This window comes from Anomaloglossus baeobatrachus, chromosome 6 (genome assembly GCF_048569485.1).
Source record: "Anomaloglossus baeobatrachus isolate aAnoBae1 chromosome 6, aAnoBae1.hap1, whole genome shotgun sequence".
Taxonomy (NCBI): Eukaryota; Metazoa; Chordata; class Amphibia; order Anura; family Aromobatidae; genus Anomaloglossus; species Anomaloglossus baeobatrachus.
Genome location: NC_134358.1, coordinates 292,431,751 through 292,447,774, shown reverse-complemented (window position 1 = coordinate 292,447,774; position 16,024 = coordinate 292,431,751).

Below are 16,024 nucleotides of genomic sequence, written 5' to 3'. Positions count from 1 at the left end.
CCTAAAGGGGACCTGTCAGGTCCAGTATGCACCCAGCACAACAAGCAGTTCTGGTTATATATCTCTAATCCCTGTCTAACTGTCCCTGTAGCTAGTAGCAGAGATCTTTAGAAAAAGTATTTCTAAAGATCCTTTATGATATGCTAATGAGGACAGAGACTAGTCGCAAAGGCATTACTTCCTCTGACTGATCCGCCCTCTTAGCATAGCAGCATGCCCACAGAGGTGTAATAATATGTTATTCAATGCAGCATCAACAGCAGTGAAGCACATACCTGTGTCCACTGTGAACGCTGATCTGAATACTCATCCAGTCATATGCAGTATGAAGCCAGGTGTACGTGTCCAGGCCTCAAAGAGATCTACTGCGCATGGCATTCAGATCAGCTGACACAGGTATGTGCATTACTGCTGGTGACGCTGCATTGTATAACATATTAGTACGCCGCTGTGGGTGTGCTGCCATGTTAAGAGGGCGGACTAGCCAGGTGAAGTAACGCCCTTGTGACTAGTTGCTAACCTCATTAGCATATGATAAAAGATCTGTAGAAATACTTTTTCTAAAGATCTGTTATGTATGCTGCTAGCTACAGGGACAGTTAGGCAGGGATTAGCAATATGCACCCAGAACTGCTCGTGGTTCTGGGTGCATATTGCATCTGGCAGGTTTCCTTTAAGTATTGTAGCACATTGAAGCACTAGTTTGCCATTATTGGGTGGGGGAATAATTTATATTGTTTGATATATCCTGTGTTTCTGAAAAAAAATCAAAGATATGCCTTAAAATTAATTTTAAAAGTATATCAAAGCTATGCCTATGCTATTTGAAATTATTAATAATAATTGCAGGGCTATGAATTCAATAGCAGCTGTATAAGGCTGTGGGAACACGTTGCGTTTTTGCCGCATTTTTCATAAATCTGCAAGGAAATCCTTATGCCAGTAAAGTCTATGAAAATCCAGAATTGTTGTGCACACGTTACAGATTTTTCCTTGCAGATTTGGTTGCAGAAAATATCTGCAGCATATCAATTCTTTCTGCGTTTTTAGCTACGCTTTCATAAAAGACTGATTTCTGCTGTACAGAGCGGTGATGATATACTACACTGTATATCACAAGCATTCGGATGACCAAAGAATCAAGGGACTAGTAAAAACAGTACATTTAAAAAAAAAAATATTAAAACCCTACAAAAACTCAAAACATCTCTCTTTTGCCACATTGAAAGTAAAACAATGAAGAAATATACACATGTTTGTTGTCCCTGTTTTCAGAAATGTCCAATCTTTCAAAATATAAAATAAATTAATCTGACTGGTAAATAGCATAATGGGAAAAAAAATCAAAATACCAGAATTAAACTTTTTCATCCGCCGTAATAGCAACAAAAAAAATGTAATAGCAAGTGAACAAAACATTGTATGTACCCCAAAATAATATTAATAAAACATCAGCTCAGGGTACAAAAGCAAGACCTTATCCAGCTCCATATCCCAGAAATTGAAAATATTATGGCTCTCGGAAAGTCACGACACAAGCAAGATTGTTTTCAGAATTTCAGAATTTATTTCTACCTTTTAAATAAAACAGATAATTTTGTATCTACAGAATTGTAATGACCTAGATAATCATAATGCTAGGCTAGTTTATGGCAAAATTAACGCTGTAAATAAAACCCCCAAAAACAATTGCAGAACTTCACATTTTTTTTAATTCTCTTACATTTTTTCCTGCTTACCATTACATCATATGATAAAATTAATGATGTTATTCAAAAGTACAATTTATCCTGCGAAGTTCTACAAAAGTTTGAGTAAGCAACCAAGAGGCTAATAATGCCATAATCAGCGTAAGAGTGCGCTCACATGAGCCATATGACTCGCATGAGTATCGGATCACATCACCTGGCGCCCCCACACACTCTCCTGACAGGAGGAGGTCGGCTGCATGTATTTCTATGCAGCTGAGACGCTCTTGTCCGGAGAGTGTGTGGCTGTGCCGGGTTATGCTATCTGATTCTCGTGCGACTCATATGGCTCGTGTGAGCACACCCTAACCATAATGCTTCTGTGTCAACTTAACCCCGAGTGATTTTCCGTTTTGTTTTCTTTTTTTTTCCCCCCCTTTTCCGACAGCCGTAACTTTTTTATTTTTCCGTCAATCTTGCCATATTAGGGCTTATTTTTTGTGGGACGAGTTGTACTTTTAAATGAAACCATAAGTTTAACCAAATAGTGTACTGGAAAACGGTAAAAAAATGTAAAGTGCGGAAAAACTGCGATCGCACAATATTCAAGTCAGTATGAGTTTGTAGACACCAAACATGTATAGGTTTACTTTTATCTAAGGGGTTAAAAAAATTCACAAGTTTGTTCAAAAAAGCGGAGCCATTGCGTCATTTTCTGAAACTTATAGCATTCTCATTTTTAGGGGTTCTAAGGATTAGTGATGGCTTATTTTTTGCGTCACGAGCTGATGTTTTTAATGGTACCATTTTTGCTCAGATGCTACATTTTGATGCGCCTGTTATTGAATTTTGGGTAAAATTTGCGGCAAACAAAAAACGTAATTTTGGCATTTGGAATTTGTTTTCTGCTACGCCGTTTACCGATCGGATTATTTGATTTCATATTTTGATAGATACGGCGTTTCTGAATGCGGCAATACCAAATATGTGTATATTTTTTATTTTTTTAACCCTTTAATTTTCAATGGGCCAAATGGAGAGTGATTTGAGCTTTTAGGTTTTTTTTTATTTTCTTCAACTTTTTTTCAACTTTTTTTTTATTTTACTAGGTTCCCTAGGGGACTATAATGATCAGCAGTCTGATCACTCTTCTATTTCTCCAGATCACAGCTACACAGCTCAGAACCGGAGAAAAGCTGTTTTTCTCTCACACACGGCAGTCTGCCGGCAGTGAGAGAAAGTGACTCATGATAGCTACAGGAGTTATCACATGGCACTGTGCTACGATGGCAACCACCGGAAGTCACGTGATCACATCATGTGACTTCTGATGGGGGTGGGTAAGTATCCTTATGGCAGCGCCCTGATATATCTTGCTGTCAGAATTTGACAGCGAGATGTAAAGGGTTAATAAGCGTGGGTGGAATGCAATTCCACTCGCGCCTGGCAGGCATACATGTCGGCTGTTGAAATCAGCTGATATGTGTGCAGGTCACCACGGACTGCCCACAGCTGCCGCAGGGATTAACCTCACACGATCCAGTACGTCATGTGTCGTGAAGAGGTTAAACGCTCCCTGCTCACAATTAAAGGGGAAGCTTTGCATGTGGACTAAGTTGAGAAGGAGGAAGAAAGTACACAGGGTTCTACATGCAAGCAGCTGGAGCATTCAAGCGGACATTCATCTGCGATATCCCTTGATGTATTTCTGACAGAGGCAGAGATCCAAAGTTAACGGAGTCCATGGCCTGATCAAACTGTAATTTTGCCACTGCAGATGGTAAAGTGGCAATCAGCAATGCACCCACTGGACCACAGGGGGACCCCAGGCTTACCCTTTGTAGGGAGGGGCTTGACTAAGTGCCAACGTAAGGCAGACGCTAAGTGCAGCTCCCAGGGCAGTGACCGGGACTGTGACAGCTGACCCCCAAGGCAGGGATGGACACAGGCACAAACAGGCAGAGTCTATTACGGCAAGGACCACCAGGGTAGCTGAGGAAGATGGCTTGGCCGGGTTGGTCCGACACAGTCACTAGTAAAGCTGGGACCACCAGGGTAGCTGGACCATTGGGGTAATATGATAAGTGCTGACTGTAGCCATATTTTGTTTATGAATCATTGATAAAAAAAAACTTGCTTTTGGATTGCTTTCAGTTTGGTCTATCTACCTATTTACACTAGAGCCCTTTACTATATCCTTGTGTGCTTTCTATATTTTTCAATTCTGCAACATCGGAAACTTTAAAAAATGAATAGCTGCTAAGTAGGAGAGGAGAGGACCCATGGATGCTCGGGTTTGTCGGGCCCTGCCGGACTTTAGTCCAAAGTTTGCTCCGGGTACCAGAACTTTACTCGAACTCAAACTCGGATCCGAACCCCATACAAGTCAATGGGGAACCCAATGGGGTTCAGGTCAAACCAATACAATGGTTGTAACATCTTGCACATCAGAAAACCAAAAATTATTATTTGGAATGAAAAAAATAAAATAAAAAAACAAACATCAAGCATAGTCTGAGTATAATCATAATTGTGATAACATAGGTGTTCAGGTTTTATACACATACAGAAATCAAATGCAGAATATCACATCTCTTGGTGTCATAATTATTGAACTCTCTGTGTCTCAATGCCATCTGACAGGTATAAATCTCACTAAAATTAATATGTAGTAAAGGTCTGATGGAGCCAGTCGGTGTGGGGTGCAGCGAAATCGCTATGGTGCTTGGCGTGCAGGCTGTGTGTGAAGGCGGGCTTTTTAAGCTTCCTAGTATAGAGTGATTGGTGCTGCTGGACCGGAAGTGACATGGACTCTGATTCAAAACGTCATATCCTATTACGTGGCCGGTACCCTTATTGTGACTGGCAATGGTTGGCATTTCCTGTATACCGAATAGTAGCGCTACTGCGCATGCCTGAAAAAAATATCCTCCGTGAGTGCACTAAGAATCTTTAGTACGTAAAAGAGACAGGATAATAAGGGATAATAAAATACAGAAAATGGGGAGAAAAAAAGGGGTCAGAAACGACAGAAGGCAGAAAGGAAGAAAAAAAAGAGACAGAAATGAAAGAAAGGTGAAAATTAGAAAACAAAGAGGGAAGAACAAAAAATGAAATGAAAGGAAAAATAAAATAAAAATAAGATAAAATAAAAAATGGAAAATAAAAATAAAAATAAAATACAATAAAAATAGAAAATAAGAATAAAAATAAAATAAAAAATGAAAACAAAAGAAAAATAAAAATAAAAAGTAAAAAGTAAAAATAAAAATAAAAATAAAAAATAATAAAAAATGAAAAATAAAAATAAATAGTGAAAAAATAAAAATAACCAAAACAGGAAAGATGAAGAAAGAAGAAAAAGGAGAGACAAAGAATAAGTGCTACCTATCCCATGCCGATGTGGATGTGAAGACAACGTTCATGGAACACTATGACAGGAGCTGTGGGGAAGGAAAATTAACAAGTATTAGACATATTCAATAAAAACTGCTAACATCAAACATTGAGTCCCTTTGGCTCTAATGTCTGTAATGTAAAAATCCAGTATGCTTCTCTCTTTTTTAATAATGCAGTTCTATTGCCACCCCTCCTATGTCTATTAACTTATTCTGTAGATTATTAGGTCGGCAGAAGCAGGGAAGAAAAGGATTCCTGAATTCTGGAACATCAGGGTAGCTGTCAGATAAAAGTTTCCAATGCCTCTGAATAATCTTATGTAAACCATAAGCAAAGGGATGGTATGTGTGTACTAGTAGTATATGGTTCTCCGGGCCAATTTTGTTAGATCTCCTCTCTGGTGTATCACTCTGATTGAAAACATGGTTGGGGTACCCACGTGACCTAAAACGGTTCTGCATCTCTTTCAGCCTGTCCTGTTTTGTGACGGGGTTCAAGACAATCCTGTCAATCCTCATATACTGGGATTTTGGTATGACACGTTTGGTGGCACTGGGATGGCAACTTGAGAAGTGCAATAAATTGTTCCTGTCTGTTTCCTCGATGTATAAGTCAGTGAAAAGGGAACCTGTCCCATCTTTACATACCAGAGTATCCAGGAAACTAATCTGAGTGGGATCTGATTGAATGACAAAGGAGAGTTCAGGCCAAACGTCATTCAAGTATGAGTGGAATTCCACGAGGGATTCATGTGACCCCTCCGAAATGCAAAAAATGTAATCGACAAATCGTCGCCAACAGATAGAGTATCTACTAAAGCCAGTATGAGTATACACATGATGTTTCTCAAAAGATTACATGTAGCAATTTGCATAGTCAGGGGCCACATTAGACCCTGTACTTGAAGGTAAAACGTGTCCTGGAACATAAAGAAGTTTTCATGAAGGACCACCTCTAGTAGATCAGTACAAAAAAATCTGACTCCCATCTCTATGTTGTTGTGTTCTAGAAGGTCCCGTACAGCCCCAATGCCCTTCTCATGTGTGATGGATGTGTACAAACTACTTACGTCCCATGTGACAAGCAATGTATGTGGAGAAACTGTGGGTAGTCGTGGAGCAGGTTGAGGATTATAAAGCAGACACTCACACGGAGGATAAACTAAAGACTCTGTGCATCACAGTCTCTATGGGGGAGCCTGTCCAGGTGTCCGCTCCCACCGGTGTCACTGCGTAATCCAGAGCCGCCTCCGTGCACAAGTTTGTTTTCTGTGTGGCCCCTTGGCGTTAAGCTGTTGGACCCTGCTCACCATATTTGTAGTGTAGCTGTGCTCTTGATGGCTGGTATTTGGGATTTTAGTGGGCCGCGTTACTGGAAAGCGCTATCACCCGCTGTGTGTTGTCACCTTCAATCTCTGAGCTCCTAGGGAAGTTCATAAAGAGACTCTCTGTCTCAGGTTAATTATCAGGACGGATGAATCTGCTCCTGACCTAGGGTCCTGTACCCCGTCGTGTTCGGTACCGGTCAGTTCTTTTGGATTTTTGATGCCGACAGTTCTCCTAGACTATGTCCGTTGCACCCTTCCAATGTCGCTTCCCCCGGTCACCGACTCCTCTGGTCCCACACTACTGTCTGTGACCCAACCTTGGTCTAGCTCCCTGGGAGCTACTACTCCCCAGCTCCTCACTCCTTGAGGGCTCTCACTACTCCTCGACTCAATTGACTAGAACTTCCCTCCCACCAGTCTGCCTGACCCCTAGGTGGGTGGCCTTATTCTGCTTATCCAACCCACTGGTGTGTCTGACAGGTTGTGATGTGAGGTGTGATTGGGATTTGTGCTGATGTTAGTGACACCAGCTTCTTAAGAACCTGGAACCAGGGAGGGTAGATCCTGCACACTTAGTAAGGATTGCAGTACCCTTTGGCACCCTGATATATTCAGGGGCGCCACACCTTTAAACCATTGGAATAGCAAATATTATACAATGTGGCTAGAGATGAGTAGATCTAAGTAGGTGAACGGACTCACGGGAGATCGGGTTCTGCGGGCTCAGCTGGATTTTATATAAAGTTCTGTTCCGGACCCAAACTGTATCTGAACCTCATTATAAGTCACTGATTCTGCAGTTTGGCTCTATAATGCACATACAGCCAGCCGTAAACAGAACACTTCGAGAGGAGGGAGGGTAAAGTTTTTACATATATTTTTTCTGCACACACTACATCCGATAATCTGTAAAGTTTAAGGTTCCTACCGAACTCGGACTTTATAAAAATTGGTGTCTGGGTTCATAATTCATGAGCTGTATGTAGGCTAACCAGTTGATCAAGCACTGGGATGCTTCGGTACGATCGTTGCTGGGCCCAGTGGGAGCCACTTGCAGCCTCTGAATGGCTCTCACTGGGGGAAAAAGCAACGTTTTCTTAAGTAGTGTGTAAAAAAAAAAAGAAAAAACACCCTCCCCCAGAAATCCTCTTTTTATGGTTGGCTGTATGTGAGCGGCAAGCAACACTGCCCACTCACTAACGTCCAATGGGGTTCGAGTTCTGAAATAAAGTTCAGTTCAAGTTTGGGTCTCGAACTGAACTTTATCTAAAAGTCCGACTTAACCCAGCAAACTCAAACTTCCACAGGTCTACTCATCTCTAGATGTGAACCATTTTCACGAGATAAAACAGCTGTGAGACTCAAGTTGGATTAGTGGATGAGGGTAGGTATATCTCACCCCGGTATCGTTCCTATGTGACTTAGCCTGGTCAGGATCACCTGGCTGCTAATGGATTAATGGGAGGTGAAGGACGGATGTAAAAGGAGTCTGGAAAGTTGGGGGAGAGTCTCCATCTGGGAACACAGAAAGCCTGTCTGTGTAGGAGACACTTGTGAGTGGGAGCAGTGCTCGATGTTTGTAAGGTTTAGCTGGAAGGGAGAAGCCTTCCAGTTGGTAGTTAAGATATCATCCTGTATAGTTAGCGCCGGACAGTCAAGGATTTATTTTTTTGGTGTTTTTTTTGTTTATGCTTCACTGCAATAAACCTAACCAAGCGTCAGTTAAACCTGGAATTCGGCTGTCTGCCTGAGGTGAATACGTGGCCTTTGAACCCAGCAAAGGCGATCACCGAGCGTGTTATCACACAGCATATACACCGTGTGCAGAATTATTAGGTAAGTTGTATTTTAGAGGATTTTTTTTATTATTGATCAACAACTATGTTCTCACTCAACCCAAAATAACAAAGCTTAATATTTTTGGAAGTTGTAGTGTTTTGTTTTTTTTAGATTTGGCTATCTTAGGAGGATATCTGTTTGTGCAGGTAACTATTACTGTGCAGAATTATTAGGCAACTTAATAAAAAACAAATCTATTCCCATCTCACTTGTTTATTTTCACCAAGTAAGCCAATATAACTGCACAAAATTTAGAAATAAACATTTCTGACATGCAAAAACAAACCCCCCAAAAATAGTGACCAATATAGCTACCTTTCTTTATGATGACAAGCAATAGCCTACCATCTATAGATTCTGTCAGTTGTTTGATCTTTTTACGATCAACATTGAGTGCAGCAGCCACCACAGCCTCCTAGACACTGTACTGTTTTCCCTCCCTGTAGATCTCACATTTTATGAGGGACCAAAGGTTCTCTATGGGGTTCAGATCAGGGGAACAAGAGTGCCATGTCATTATTTTTTCATCTTTTAGACCTTTACTGGCCAGCCACGCTGTGGAGTAGTTGGATGCATGTGATGGAGCATTGTCCTGTATGAAAATCATGTATTTATTAAACGATACCGATTTCTTCCTGTACCACTGCTTGAAGAAGTTGTCTTCCAGAAACTGGAAGTAGGTCTGGGAGTTGAGCTTCGCTCCATCCTCAACCCAAAAAGGTCCCAAAAGTTCATCTTTGATGATACCAGCCCATAACAGTACTCCACCTCCACCTTCCTGGCATCTGAGTTGGAGTGGAGGTCTCTGCCCTTTACTGATCCAGCCTCTGGCCCATCCATCTGGCCCATCAAGAGTCACTCTCATTTATTCAGTTCATAAAACCTTTGAAAAATCAGTCTTAAAATATTTCTTGGTCCGGTCTTGACGTTTTATCTCATGTTTCTTGTTCAAAGATGGTCTTTTTCAGCCTACCATACCTTGGCCATGTCCCTGAGTATGGCACACCTTGTGCTTTTTGATACTCCAGTAACGTTGCAGCTCTGAAATATGGCCAAACTGGTGGCAAATGGCATCTTGGCAGCTTCACGCTTGATTTTCCTCAATTCATGGGAAGTTATTTTGCGCCTTTTTTGCCCAACACGCTTCTTGTGACCCTGTTGGCTATTTGCCATGAAACACTTGATTGTTCGGTGATCACTCTTCAAACGTTTGGTAATTTCAAGACTGCTGCATCCCTCTGCAAGACATCTCACAATTTTGGACTTTTCAAAGCCAGTCAAATCTCTCTTCTGACCCATTTTTCCAAAGGAAAGGAAGTTGCTTAATAATTATGCACACCTTATGTAGGGTGTTGATGTCATTACACCACACCCCTCCTCATTACAGAGATGCACATCACCTGATTTACTTAATTGGTAGTGGGCTCTCAAGCCTATACAGTTTGGAGTAGGACAACTGTGGTGCCCTGGACAAGCCAGGGCGTCACAGGTACTGCAACAACACACCCCACACCCCGGCTAGGCACATCTAGGTCAAACAAAAATCCTTGTTGCCTCCCTCCAGGGGCTGATGTCCACACCAGGGGGTGGAGCCAGGTGGTTGGCCCCACCCACCGAGGAGTTCACAGTCCTGGAGGCGGGAAAAGGAAGGAGTTGAAGTGAGGAGTTAGTGGAGTCGAGAAGTGAAGTGGCAGTGGAGGAGACTGACCGTGTCCGGGTGCGTGGCCCGGGCACATACAGCAAGGTTGGCAGACAGTGGTGACCGTCTGCAGGTGAGGCTGATTGACGTGAACCGTAAGGACCGGGGATGGGCGGTGGCCCGCCGGTACCGGATCGGGGAGCGAAGAGAAGCCAGCACCATTCGGCAGGGCTCACGGACCCCGACCAGCCTAGGAGTCGCCGTAAAACCGGTCAAATCCGTTAGCGAAGGGAACCTCGGGGGTTTCCCAGCAGTCAAGATCTGATTGAAGGCAACAGCTCCAACCGTGAAGGGAAATACAGTCACCGCCAAGGCTACAGTTCCCAGAGCCAGAGCCTGCGGGCAAAAGGGGCTCCCTCAGCCTCCATCCAAGCTGGGGAGTGGGTTACCGGTGAGAAGCCACCAGAACCGAGAACATAACACAGGTGCAGGGAAAGGCAGTCACCACCAACCTACCGGGAGAAGAACCACCGCAGCCGTCTGTGGGACCCGTCCATCCAGCCATTTGTTTTACCGGAGACTTTGCATTCGTCATTGACTGAGTGAGTACCACCGTGCCGTGCGGCACCGCGCTGCCCCCGCGACCCTGCACCTCACCAGGCCCGTAACCCGCCTGCCATCCTTCCCTCACCGGGCCCGGGACAACCAATCCCCCTGCCCACGGAGGGGAAGAACAACATCAAAGCTGCTCCCCGTCATCGCTCCCGGGATTCCCGTCCAGAGCAGCGGTGGTGTCACAACATCACCACAACCGTGGGTGGCGTCACGGGCAATAAATCCCCAAAACCACCCCCCTTTTCACTCACGGGCAAGGAGCGCCGCTCGAGTCCCCGGATCCGGCCCACCGCTCGAGCCACCGAGCAGCAAGCGAGGCAGCAGCAGCGCGCGGACGCGAGCGTGGTGAGCGCAGCGTCCCCCCCCCGCCCGCGACAACTTGGCGTCATGAAAAGGATCTTACCGCTCTGCCGTCTGGTAGAGGTGCGCCTTGTGACCGCCGGAGGTGTCCGGCCGAAAATTTTGAGAAGCCACCATTTTGGGCGTGAAAAGTTCCCCGCTCGAGCGTCTCCTCGAGCAGTGGAGGCGCGAAAGCCAAGACCTCGCCCCTGGAGAGGAGGAGCCAGAAAAAGACTAAGGGGGACGGAAACAAGATGTCTGCGCCCGACGGAGCCGCTGGAGGAGCGGCGGTCGCAGCCGCAGTGGCACCCGTGGATGGGAATGGGCCCGCCAAGATCCCGGCCGCACTGGTGGGGGGTGCCGTGTCCCCAGCTCTCGCTCAGGTGATGCCGTTCTCCTTGCCCTATGTGCCCGGAGCTACCTGGCTGCCGCAGTACGATGGGAAACCTGACGCGTTGCAGGTCTTCCGGAAGACGCTTAGCCCGCTACTAGAACTGTACCCCCTAACTGATAAGCAACTTGCAGCGGTAGTGCTGGGCCAGCTAACCGGCGCAGCTGAGCAGGAGGCGGAGACCTGGGCCTAGGGGGACCGGTCCTCTGTAGCCACCATCTTTGAGAAGCTACAGACTGCCTTCGAGACCCGAACCGAAGCCGAGCTGCGGATGCAGTTTTATCAATGCCGGCAATGGCCCGCGGATAGCATTCGGGACTACGCCTTGCGTCTGCAAACCGCCCTCCGCACACTGAAGCGGGTAGACACCATCAACGATGCGGACAGCAACAAAATATTAGTTGAGCAGTTTGTACAGGGGATGAGGTCCTCGGAGGACCGCAAACAACTTTGGCTGTGGGCCCTAGAACACCCTGATGTGGACTTTGCCGTGTTTAAGGTCCGGGCCATTAAAGCTCTGCAGCCCCCAGCATTGGAAGTCCCTGAGGCCACCCCATGGCCAGCTGAGACGGCTCCCTGTGTGGTGACCCCTGCCCTTCCAATGCCTCCCGTACCTGCCACCCCAAGCGGAATGATGGAGGAACTGGCTGCCCAAGTCCGCCGCATGGATGGGGACCTCGCCGCACTCCAGCCTCCGACCAGGTCCCAGCCCCCGTGGAAGATGCAGCTCGCCGACAGCCCCGAGGACGTCCCCTGAATGCAGCGGAGAAGGGCCAATGACTCATGGTATGGACCTCCGATTTGTTACAGGTGCACCAAGCCCGGCCACTACTCCCAACGGTGTCCGTTAAACGATCAACCCCTGGGGCCACGGGCCAATCCTCAGGAGTAGAACCCAGTGGCCCCCATGACTGGCAGGACCGGTACATCGGAGCTCGGCCCATCATCCCCCTGGACGGCATCCCGCTGATGGCTCTCCTGGACACTGGATCTCAGGTAACCACAATACCATACACACTGTATCAGCGGTATTGGGGAAAGGACGAACTAGCCCCCCCAGATGGCAGTATGACACTGATTGCCGCTGATGGACTCCCATTGTCCCAAGTAGGGTACAAACAAGTGGCCATGACTGTGGGACGAGCTGAACTGCAACACCAGGGTTTGATTATGATAATGAATGAACCCAGTGATCATAACCCGAAGGTAGTGCTAGGGACTAATGTGATGGAACACTGTATGAGTGACGTGCTGACCCTACTGCAGCAGCTGGCCGCCACAGTGGCGGGGAGCCGACAGAGAGCTGTGCAGCGTGAGATCCGGGCCCTGATTTATCGCCAGCATGTGAACTCGACAGGAGGAGAGATTGGAGAAGTAAGAGTGATGGATGCGGCCCCTTTGCTTGTGCCTCCCAGGGGTGAGATGATGATTTGGTGTAGGGCAGCAGTAGGGCCCCAAGGGCGAGACTACCCCGCCATGATAGAGCCCATGCCCTCCGAACACTGGCCCACAGTAATGGCCGCCCGAGGGGTGGTAGACGTCAAGAAAGGGAGAGTGCCCATAAGGGTGTTGAACTGTGGGGAGGTAGAGGTTAGGCTTCCCCGGTACGCTACCCTTGCCAAGTTGCTCACTCTAGATCCCCACACCATCCATGAGGCCGTTCCCCCGATCTCACCGTGTACTGCCAGTTCTCACCCATCCCTGGGGAAGTCAGACGAGTGGTGTCGAGAGCTACACGTCGGCACTGATGATACCCCCACACATCACAAGGAAGGGGTATACCGGGTGGTACAGGAGTATGAGCGAGTTTTTAGCAAACATCCTCTAGATTTTGGGCAGATTAAAGGGGTCCAACACCACATCCCTACTGGTGAACACCCCCCTATTAAAGAGAGATACAGGCCTATTCCCCCTGCACACTACCAATGCGCCAAAGACATATTGAGGAACATGAAGGAGGCAGGGGTTATTAGGGACAGCTGTAGTCCCTGGGCCGCCCCGTTGGTGCTGGTTAAGAAGAAGGATGGCACCATGCGGATGTGTGTGGATTACCGGAAGATTAACCAGATAACGCATAAGGATGCTTACCCTCTGCCCCGTATTGAAGAGTCCCTGGCCGCGCTGAGAACTGCTAATTACTTCTCTACCCTTGACCTCACCAGTGGCTACTGGCAGGTGGCCGTGGCGCCTGAAGACCGAGAGAAGACTGCCTTCGCCACTCCTATGGGACTCTGTGAGTTCAACAGCATGCCGTTCGGGCTGTGCAATGCCCCCGGAACCTTCCAACGGCTGATGGAATGTTGTCTGGGGCACCTAAATTTCGAGACCGTCTTGCTGTACTTAGATGATGTGATTGTGTACTCGCAGACGTATGAAGCCCACCTGGAGCACCCAGCCGAGGTGTTCGCGTCCCTTGCTAAATATGGGATGAAGTTGAAACCCTCAAAGTTTCATCTGCTGAAGCCCAGAGTGCAGTACCTTGGACATGTGGTGGGTGCAGAGGGTGTCGCCCCCGACCCCGAGAAGATCACTGCCATCCAAGACTGGCCGAGACCGACCACAGTGAGGGAAGTGAGGCAGTTCCTGGGCCTGGTGGGATATTACCGTCGCTTCATTAAGGGGTACACGAAGATGGCTGCCCCCATGCAAGACCTCCTCGTGGGACAGACCAAGGGTGGTAGACCCCCTAGGAGCCCCATTGGTGTGGGAAGAAAAGCATGAAGAATCCTTCCGCCAGCTGAGAGCGGCTCTGACCGGAGAGGAAATCCTAGCGTATCCCGACTACAGCCGCCCACTCATCCTCTACACCGATGCCAGCAATGTGGGCTTGGGGGCTGTTCTATCCCAGGTCCAAGACGGAAGGGAGAAGGTGATCGCTTATGCTAGCCGAAAACTCCGACCGACTGAGAGGAATCCTGAGAACTACAGCTCTTTCAAGCTTGAGCTCTTAGTACTGGTGTGGGCTATCACCGAGCGGTTCCGCCATTACCTGGCAGCCGCCAAGTTCACCGCTTACATGGACAATAACCCGCTGACCCATCTAGATACAGCCAAGTTGGGCGCGATGGAGCAGCGGTGGGTGGCCAGGTTAGCCAACTACGATTTCACCATCAAGTACCGGGCCGGCCGTACCAACGTTAATGCCAATGCACTCTCCCAGATGCCCCACCTGTCGGAAGAGGGACCAGAGGATGATGACCTCGAAGAGATCAAGTTGCCTGTGTTTCACCGGCCGCTAACTGAGAAGGTGCATGCCCATCAACAACGGGTGAACCTAGACCCGCTGCCTAGTCAGGAGTGGCAAGAAGCTCAGGACCAGGCACCTGCTGTCCGCCTGGCCAAGACCCTGGTGAAACAGGGTTCTGCTGGGATAGACTCTGCCGCCCCTGCCGAAGCCCAACGTCTGTGGCGAGAACGGACCCGGCTGTACCTGCACCAGGGGAAGTTGTATCGTGAGCTGATTAACCCGAAGACCCACGAGAAGGTTCGCCAGCTAGTGATTCCCCAGGCTAACGTGCCCACCTTCTTGCAAGCATACCATGATGGTGCTGGGCACTTCGGGTGGAAGAAGCTGGAAATGTTGTTGAGAGAGCAGTTCTATTGGAGTGGAATGCGGGAATCTGTGGAGGCTTGGTGCCGAGAATGCGGCCCCTGCGCATTGAGAAGGAAGGATGAGGCCAGCCAGAAGGCACCCCTACACCCGATCATTACGCATCAACCGCTGGAGCACGTTGCCTTCGACCATGTGAAGCTCACCCCCAGCCGAAGTGGGTACACCTACGCTCTGACTATTGTAGACCACTACTCAAGGTTCATGGTGGTTGTCCCAGTTAAGGACCTAACCGGCCGTACCGCCGCTAGAGCATTCCAGGCTTATTTCTGTCAACCGCATGGGTACCCCGAGAGGGTGCTTACCGACCAGGGTCCGGCCTTTGAAGCAGAGGTATTCCAAGAATTCTGCCAGTTGTACGGCTGCAAGAAAATCCGGACCACGCCTTACCATGCCCAAACCAATGGCATGTGTGAAAAGATGAACCACTTGGTCCTGGGCCTCCTCAAGATGTTACCGCTGGAAGAGCGGAACCTTTGGCCGGAGAAGCTACCTGACCTGGTCGATATGTATAACAACATCCCTTCCAGCTCTACGAAATGCACTCCAGCATACCTGATGAGGGCTCGCCCCGGCCGGCTACCAGTGGATCTAGAGATGGGGTTGGAAGCCCCAGAAGCACTCCCTTCGACAGCTGAATGGGACACTCGGCAGAGAGCACAGTACCGACAGGTCCAGGAATATGTTGAAAAGAACTTGTGCTGGAGTCGGGCACAGCAGGAGCAGTGCTTCAACAAGAAGGCACCTGCCGGTGCCTTCCAGCCTGGGGATGTAGTGCTGAAGCGAAAAAGAAGGACCCACAAGCTAGATGATCAATGGGAAAAGACCCCGTATGTAGTACAGCCCACTGAAAGGGAGAATGGGAAGGCCTACCAGATCAGCCGTGACCAGGGGAAGACTTTGGCCACGGTTTCCCGGGACCATCTAAAGAGATGCCCACCACCATTGAGGGTAGCAGCTGAAGCTCCAGTTCCCAGACCGGCGGAGAAAGAAAAAGAGGTAATCCATTCCGTGATGGGTGATTTCCCGGCAGACTGGCCTACGCAGAACGGCGTGGTGATTCTTCCAGTGATGCTGTTCCCACAACCCGTGGATGAGGAAGTGATGGAAGTGATCAACCATGAGCCAGTGCCCAGGGATGTACCTGTACCCAGCTCCCCTACGTCTCCGCCTGCCC